At 36.0% G+C, this 6153-nt stretch overlaps 1 long non-coding RNA gene across 1 annotated transcript; it reads left to right on the top strand.

Annotated features, from left to right (window-relative positions):
* Positions 1-681: 681 nt before the first annotated feature.
* On the top strand, positions 682-6138 carry LOC143242700 (uncharacterized). Its single transcript, XR_013023151.1, has 3 exons — positions 682-805; positions 5019-5101; positions 5347-6138. It is a non-coding gene; the product is annotated as an uncharacterized LOC143242700 (long non-coding RNA).
* Positions 6139-6153: the final 15 nt, after the last annotated feature.

The raw sequence follows: 6153 nt of genomic DNA, 5'->3' as shown, positions 1-6153 counted from the left end.
GGATGTCCAATGTTTCGGGGCCCAGCATGGCCAGGTGGTTAAAGCGCTCGGATCGTAATCTGAGACTTGCGGGTTCGAATACCCGTCGCACCAAACATGCTCGCCATTTTAGTCGTGGGAGCGTTATAATGTCCCGGTCAATCACACTATTTGTTGATAAAAGAGTAGCCCAAGAGTTGGTGGTGATGACTAGCTGTCTTCCTTTTAGTTTTACACTGCTAAATTAGGGACGGCTAGAACAAATAGCCCTCGTGTAGCTGTGCATGAAATTCAAAAACCAATATTTCCTTGAAGTTTACTATTCTTCTGGCGCTGCATGGCCAAGTGGTTAAGGCGCTTAACTTGTAATGCGAGGGTCGCGGGTTGAATTTCCGTCTCACCAAACATGCTCGCCCTTTCAGCCGTAGGGCCATTATAGTGTCCCGATCAAACCCACAATTCGTTGGTAAAAGAGTAGCCCAAGAGTTGGCGGTCAGTGGTGATAACAAGCTGCCTTCCTTCTATTCTTACATTGCTAAATTAGGGACGGCTAATACAGTTAGCCCTCGTGTAAATGTGCGCGAAATTCGAAAAAGAAAACAAAAACCAATATTTCGTTGAAGTTTTCTATTTTTCTACCTAAAAGTTAAAGCTGAACGTCAAGGCCACTTATTAACGAGTGTTTTATATCTTGAATATTATGATGTGTTTGTTTATTATGATTTATATGTTTATTGTAGAGCATATTCAGCGGGGGTATCAACCGTGTTGAAAATCGATACACTTATCTCTGTCCCACTATGGATCTTTTTATAAAGTGAATGGAGTAAGTTGTTTGTTTGTTGTTAAACGCAATGTTTCGTGAAGGGCTATTTGTATGCTGTCGAAGGTTTTAAAATTGAATTTTACTTTATATGTGCTATCAGAATTGTTATCACTTGCAGCATTGAAATCAATAAAAGATACATTCTACTTAAGTTGTTTACTTTTGTTGTGTTTGAGAAACGAGCTTTTGCTGAAAAGGTGCTAAGTGTCTTAGTTTTGTTTCTCTTTACACGTCCCTCCCAGTGCCACAGTCTGTAAACTCGCACCGCTACAAACCGGGTTTAGATACCCATCGTGTAGCTTTGTGTTTAATTCCAAACAAGCAAGCAATTAAATCTTTAGACGTAATATGTGAAAAAAACAAAAGTAATTTATCACGTGACTGACTGGACAGTGGTCAGCGTTCTGGACTGTGAATCGGAGGTCTTACATGTTGCCTTAAAATCGCGCCTCGCACTTTGGGTCTGTGTCAAAAGAGCGACATTGAAATTACATTATTAGAGTGGCTCAAGGGCTGGATGTCAGCGCTGTTGTAGCCACTTTAAAATTAGGGACTACTAACCCAGATAGCCCTTGTAAATATCCGAAACAAACAAAATTATTTCTCTTAGTGGCCGTTCCCTACATAGCTTTGACCCTCACTGAGCTGAGACTCCGTCGCCTTTTGACTATGAGATTTCACTGACCCCTATGCCCTTGGGTTAAGTCTTGATGGGAGATCAATCGCTTGTACTTGTCGGGTTTTAAAAGACTTTCATAAAAGCAGTCTTCACGTGTCAACTTGTTTAGATAGTTTTCAATAGCGTCTGTTTGTACAAGTGTGCACGAAATATTTCTATTACCTAAATTACTGAGACAAAACTAGTACAGTTTAACTGTTGTCTCCTGGCGACATATATTTCATAATAGTTTTTACTTTTATGAGACTTTTTTATTTGTTTTAAGTTCAAATTCCTTTGGTAACAAGTTTCTCCAGTATAGCTGTTTACATGTAACACCAATCAAATATTACTTTGTTCTATATGGTTACAAGTCTTATTTTACATTGTAGATTATTAGTAGCGTGTTAACAGTAGTCAGGATTTTTGAGATTGGAAGAAATATTTTTACCCTGGCATTGATTACGTAAAACAAACCGTAAAAAGGTTATAACATAATTGTTTAAAATTAATGGATTAAAATCAGTCAAGCATGTCTTCATTCGTTGAATTGATTAAAATCAATCAAGCATGTCTTCATTCGTTGAATTTCTTTTTATTTTTGTTGTACTTTGGTCTCTCTAAGTGTTTCGGTCTCGTTCAGGCCAGTCGAGAGGTTGTACAAAGTAAATATAGGCAGCGATTATGTCTTGACTGTACTTTTCAGGTACTACTTTTTGTTATCTTGGTTAAAAATCTTACACCTAGCTCCTGTCAGTACACTTTCTAAAGGATGGCATGTGTGAGGTTGTACAAAATGAGTGGAAGTAGTCATTAGGTCTTAAATGTGTTACCTGTACTTTTCAGGTACTAATTTTTGTTATCTTGGGTTAAGAATCGTACACTTAGCTCCTGTCAGTAAAGTTTTAAAGATAGCATCAAAGGGCTGAAACTGGTAAAGCAACCAAAGAAAGCTTGTTTCACCATCAAACTTGATGCTTCGCGTGAAGGGCCCTTTAAAAGAAATCCAAAATACTTCCGCAGCCCCGTGGGTCTTCAAAGCCGGTATTTCCAGGTCGACAGCGGTTATATGAATGCCGTAGGTGAATTTCGTTTGATCGTCAGTTCATCGTTGTACAAACGGTTTCTTTAACGACACTATAATAAACAAGAAAAGTAACTGATTTCACTCCCAGGTTTTAGGCAGAAATATATAATTGCTCAATATGATAAAATTAGTTGGACAAACGGTTGTGCTCACTTGTCTCTTGTTAAATGCAAAGCTACATAACGGACTATATTTGACTGTGCCAACCGCGTATCGAACTCCGATTTTATTTATCTTGATGAGCCTGTAAGATTACTTCTGCGTTAGCGAGAGCACCCCATTCTAGTGGACAGTGTAAGAACTTGAAGACTGATGTTGATATAAGCCTTCACCTCGTGCAACTAACTATTCACGTAATGTAATATATATCTTCGAGAGAATTTTGTAAACTTGGCTGAGAGCTATAAATTCGAATAGCCCTTCAGTAATTAAGTTGTACCTGTGAAAAAAAAGAAGGGCTGGCGAAACGACGAGTAAGTAACTGAACAAGAACATTAAACAAATATTTGGAAGTACATGCTTGGATTGGAAAAGTTGTTTCAGTCTTATAAGGTAATACGACGTGAACTGGAAGATAAGTGTTAACCCTAAAGTTGATTTGGTTTTAATAACGTTAAAAAAACTCGTTGAACGTTTGAAACCTGTCTCGCACGTATATCGCTGTTGTGCAAGATTCGAATCTTCGTTCCAAACTTTTCTCTAAAACCAGTAGTTAACGTGAATTATTTTTCGTGTTTAATCAGCGATAGCAGGAATAATTATGTGGATACAGATAATTAAGATTTATTTCCCTTTTGCTATTTAACCTTTTGTTTAAAATCGTAATACTATTTTCTGATATCTTTGTACCGATATCGCCTTGAAAACATACTGTTTATCAGTATTGTAGGGTCAATACTAACTAGCTCTTACTGTTATTTTTAGCCGCGGCATAGCGGTTCGTAGTACACCTCTAAGTTGTTGTTTTTTTAAAAGCACAAACGTTTAGCTCACAGCTTCGTCATTTCTTGATGGATTTGAGTTTTAATTGCAGTTTTGAACTCGGAAGATCAAACCCTTTCGACTGACGTATTTGATCACGTCCAAAGTCTCATAGATGAATCTACTCTAATCGTGCCTAAAAGAATTTCTATTTGAGGGTAGACGAGTAGATAACGTGCTGAGTAATAAAGTTGAATCGGGTTGTATGCTTGGCATTGCCAAAACAGAAAAATATAGCTAATAAATCGACTAGTAGATTATCCATGCCTAAAAGTGTTCCAAGTGTTGTAGATATTAAGGATTCCTTCTTATTTATTTTAGTAACCTTTAATTTTTCGGAGCAATTCAATAACGTAATAAGTTATTAGTAGCGTACTAGGTTAATACTGCATTTCTGGAAACGGATTCCTGCTTATCCTAGAATTTCCAGTTCATCAATTCGAAAATAAATGTTGGGTTATTACAAAGGGTTGCCATTGTTGTTTGTTATTAAACACAAAAATTCACAAAGGGTTATCTGTGTTCTGCCCACCTTGGGTATCAAAACCCGGTTTCTTGTGGTATAAGTCCGCCGACATTCCACTGTGCTACTGGGAGAATTACAGAGGGTTCTTGCCTTCATAATATTTATCTTTTGCCATAACTAGAAAAACCTACAATAACTTCAGAATATATTTCACGGTATCACTGACCATTAGATACCACTTTGGAGAGCTAATTTTTAGAATATTTTAGAATAGGCCTTTGTTTGCAGTTATAACTCTGAGTGTAAGTTGTAGAACAGTCTTTCATTGCAGGTATAACTTTGAAAATGAGTTATCAGTTCGAGAATAATACCTGTAATATTACCCCACCTTTAAATAGTCTAAAAACGTCATTTTTGTATAAATATTTATTTACAATAAAAAGAATACAACATTAAAATCTTTGCAACTTCTCTTTGTTGACATGAAAATGACATAAGAATGTCGAAATGTTGTTCTTCACTTTACTTTACTTAAAGTTTCAATACTCGTACCAGCCATCTTGATAATACATTTTTACTTCAAGTGGGTTTTTCGTTAGCACAGACAATAAATAGTTATTAAAAACAGGACTAGCCATAAAAAGAGATTTCACATATGTTTCGGTATCTGTGTAAAGTATTATAACATTGTATTAATTTCAATCGTAAATACTCCATTTTATTACAGATATTAGAGAAGCCTATTTTTCGGAAAGTCAGTGTTAAAATTCCGTAGTTTTTAATGTCGATAATGATTTCAGAGATATAACATGAAATAATTCAGAAATGAAATAAATTTTATAATATTGTTCAGATTGTTGGTACAAAATAAATTTCTGTTTAAAATTAACTTTACTTGAGTGTTGCTTCATACAAGTTCACATAAACCTCGTTCATGCGAATGTATATAAATAATTTGTGTATCTAGTAAAAATAAAAATAAAATGTATTAACTGTTGCGTTTTTTATTATTTTCATGAAGAAAAAACAATCTTGTATTATTTGGAGGTTATGTCACAAGTTCCTGAAGAAATCTACCACACGAAGTATTATACAGATATTAAGGTATACACTCAACGTCTTTCAAGGTTTTTGTGTAAAATATTTGAGTTTTATAGAAGGATCTCCACCTTTCATAGTTTAGACGAACAGAAAGAATTAATTCATTAAATATTCATAAAGGAAAAAGATTTCAAATAATGGCATAAACATGGAAATTTCTGATCATATGTCAAATATTCAACATACTTCTTGTGAAAAAGATGACTTTGTGAAGTCATGTTCAGAAAATAGAACTTTCTGTATTCCAGATACGAACTATCCAGATAATATCATCTACTCAGAAGCTTCACACGAACCATCTTCCAAAGAAAAGGTAGCCGGACAAAAACTGACAGAAAAATATGATACTCTGGGCCGAATTAATGTAGAGGACACAGACAAAAGTATCAGTTGTGGTTATTTGACGATGCGGATTTTCGACAGGATTTAGAAGATGAATTAAATACCTTATGCAGCGAATTGACATAGCCCAAGTCGAAACGGTTTTCGTAGCCACAAAACACTTGTGTTTGTGTGCCAGTGTCTGGCCAATCTGTATTTGAGAAAGCCAGAGGAAGAATGGCAGTTAGCCCTGACAGGTATCCCTGTCCTGCTGTTTGATGAAGGAGAAACGAAAGCACGAACTCAACGAAGACTGAAACTGGTCCTCGCCGAAAAATGCACAGGTTTCATTCTTTGGCATGATGTCATTGACAATTTGACGAACTGCGAGGCCCAAGATAATACTTTTCACACCATGTTCCTTTCCACCGATCCTGTGAAACCACCAAATGGGTGGTTTCAGTTTCAAAACAAAACAGCTGCCAGATAGTTTCACGAACAAGTCGACCTACTGACGTCGGACCCTCTCAATATATCTTTATCCGTTCCTAAAGCTAAAGGGAAAAATTCCAGGAAGTTGAAAAAAATAAAGTTACCCTAAAAATGTGATATTTCTCTTCCTTGCTATTTCGAACACGTCACAAGTATTGATATTAGAGATAAAGAGGAATTTTATACGCTGACGAATTTAGTGCAAAGGAAATCTAAAAAGGCATTAGAGCAATCTGTTCATG

The sequence above is a fragment of the Tachypleus tridentatus genome, unplaced genomic scaffold (assembly GCF_004210375.1).
Source record: "Tachypleus tridentatus isolate NWPU-2018 unplaced genomic scaffold, ASM421037v1 Hic_cluster_2, whole genome shotgun sequence".
NCBI lineage: Eukaryota > Metazoa > Arthropoda > Merostomata > Xiphosura > Limulidae > Tachypleus > Tachypleus tridentatus.
This window is presented reverse-complemented; position numbering and strand designations above follow the sequence as displayed.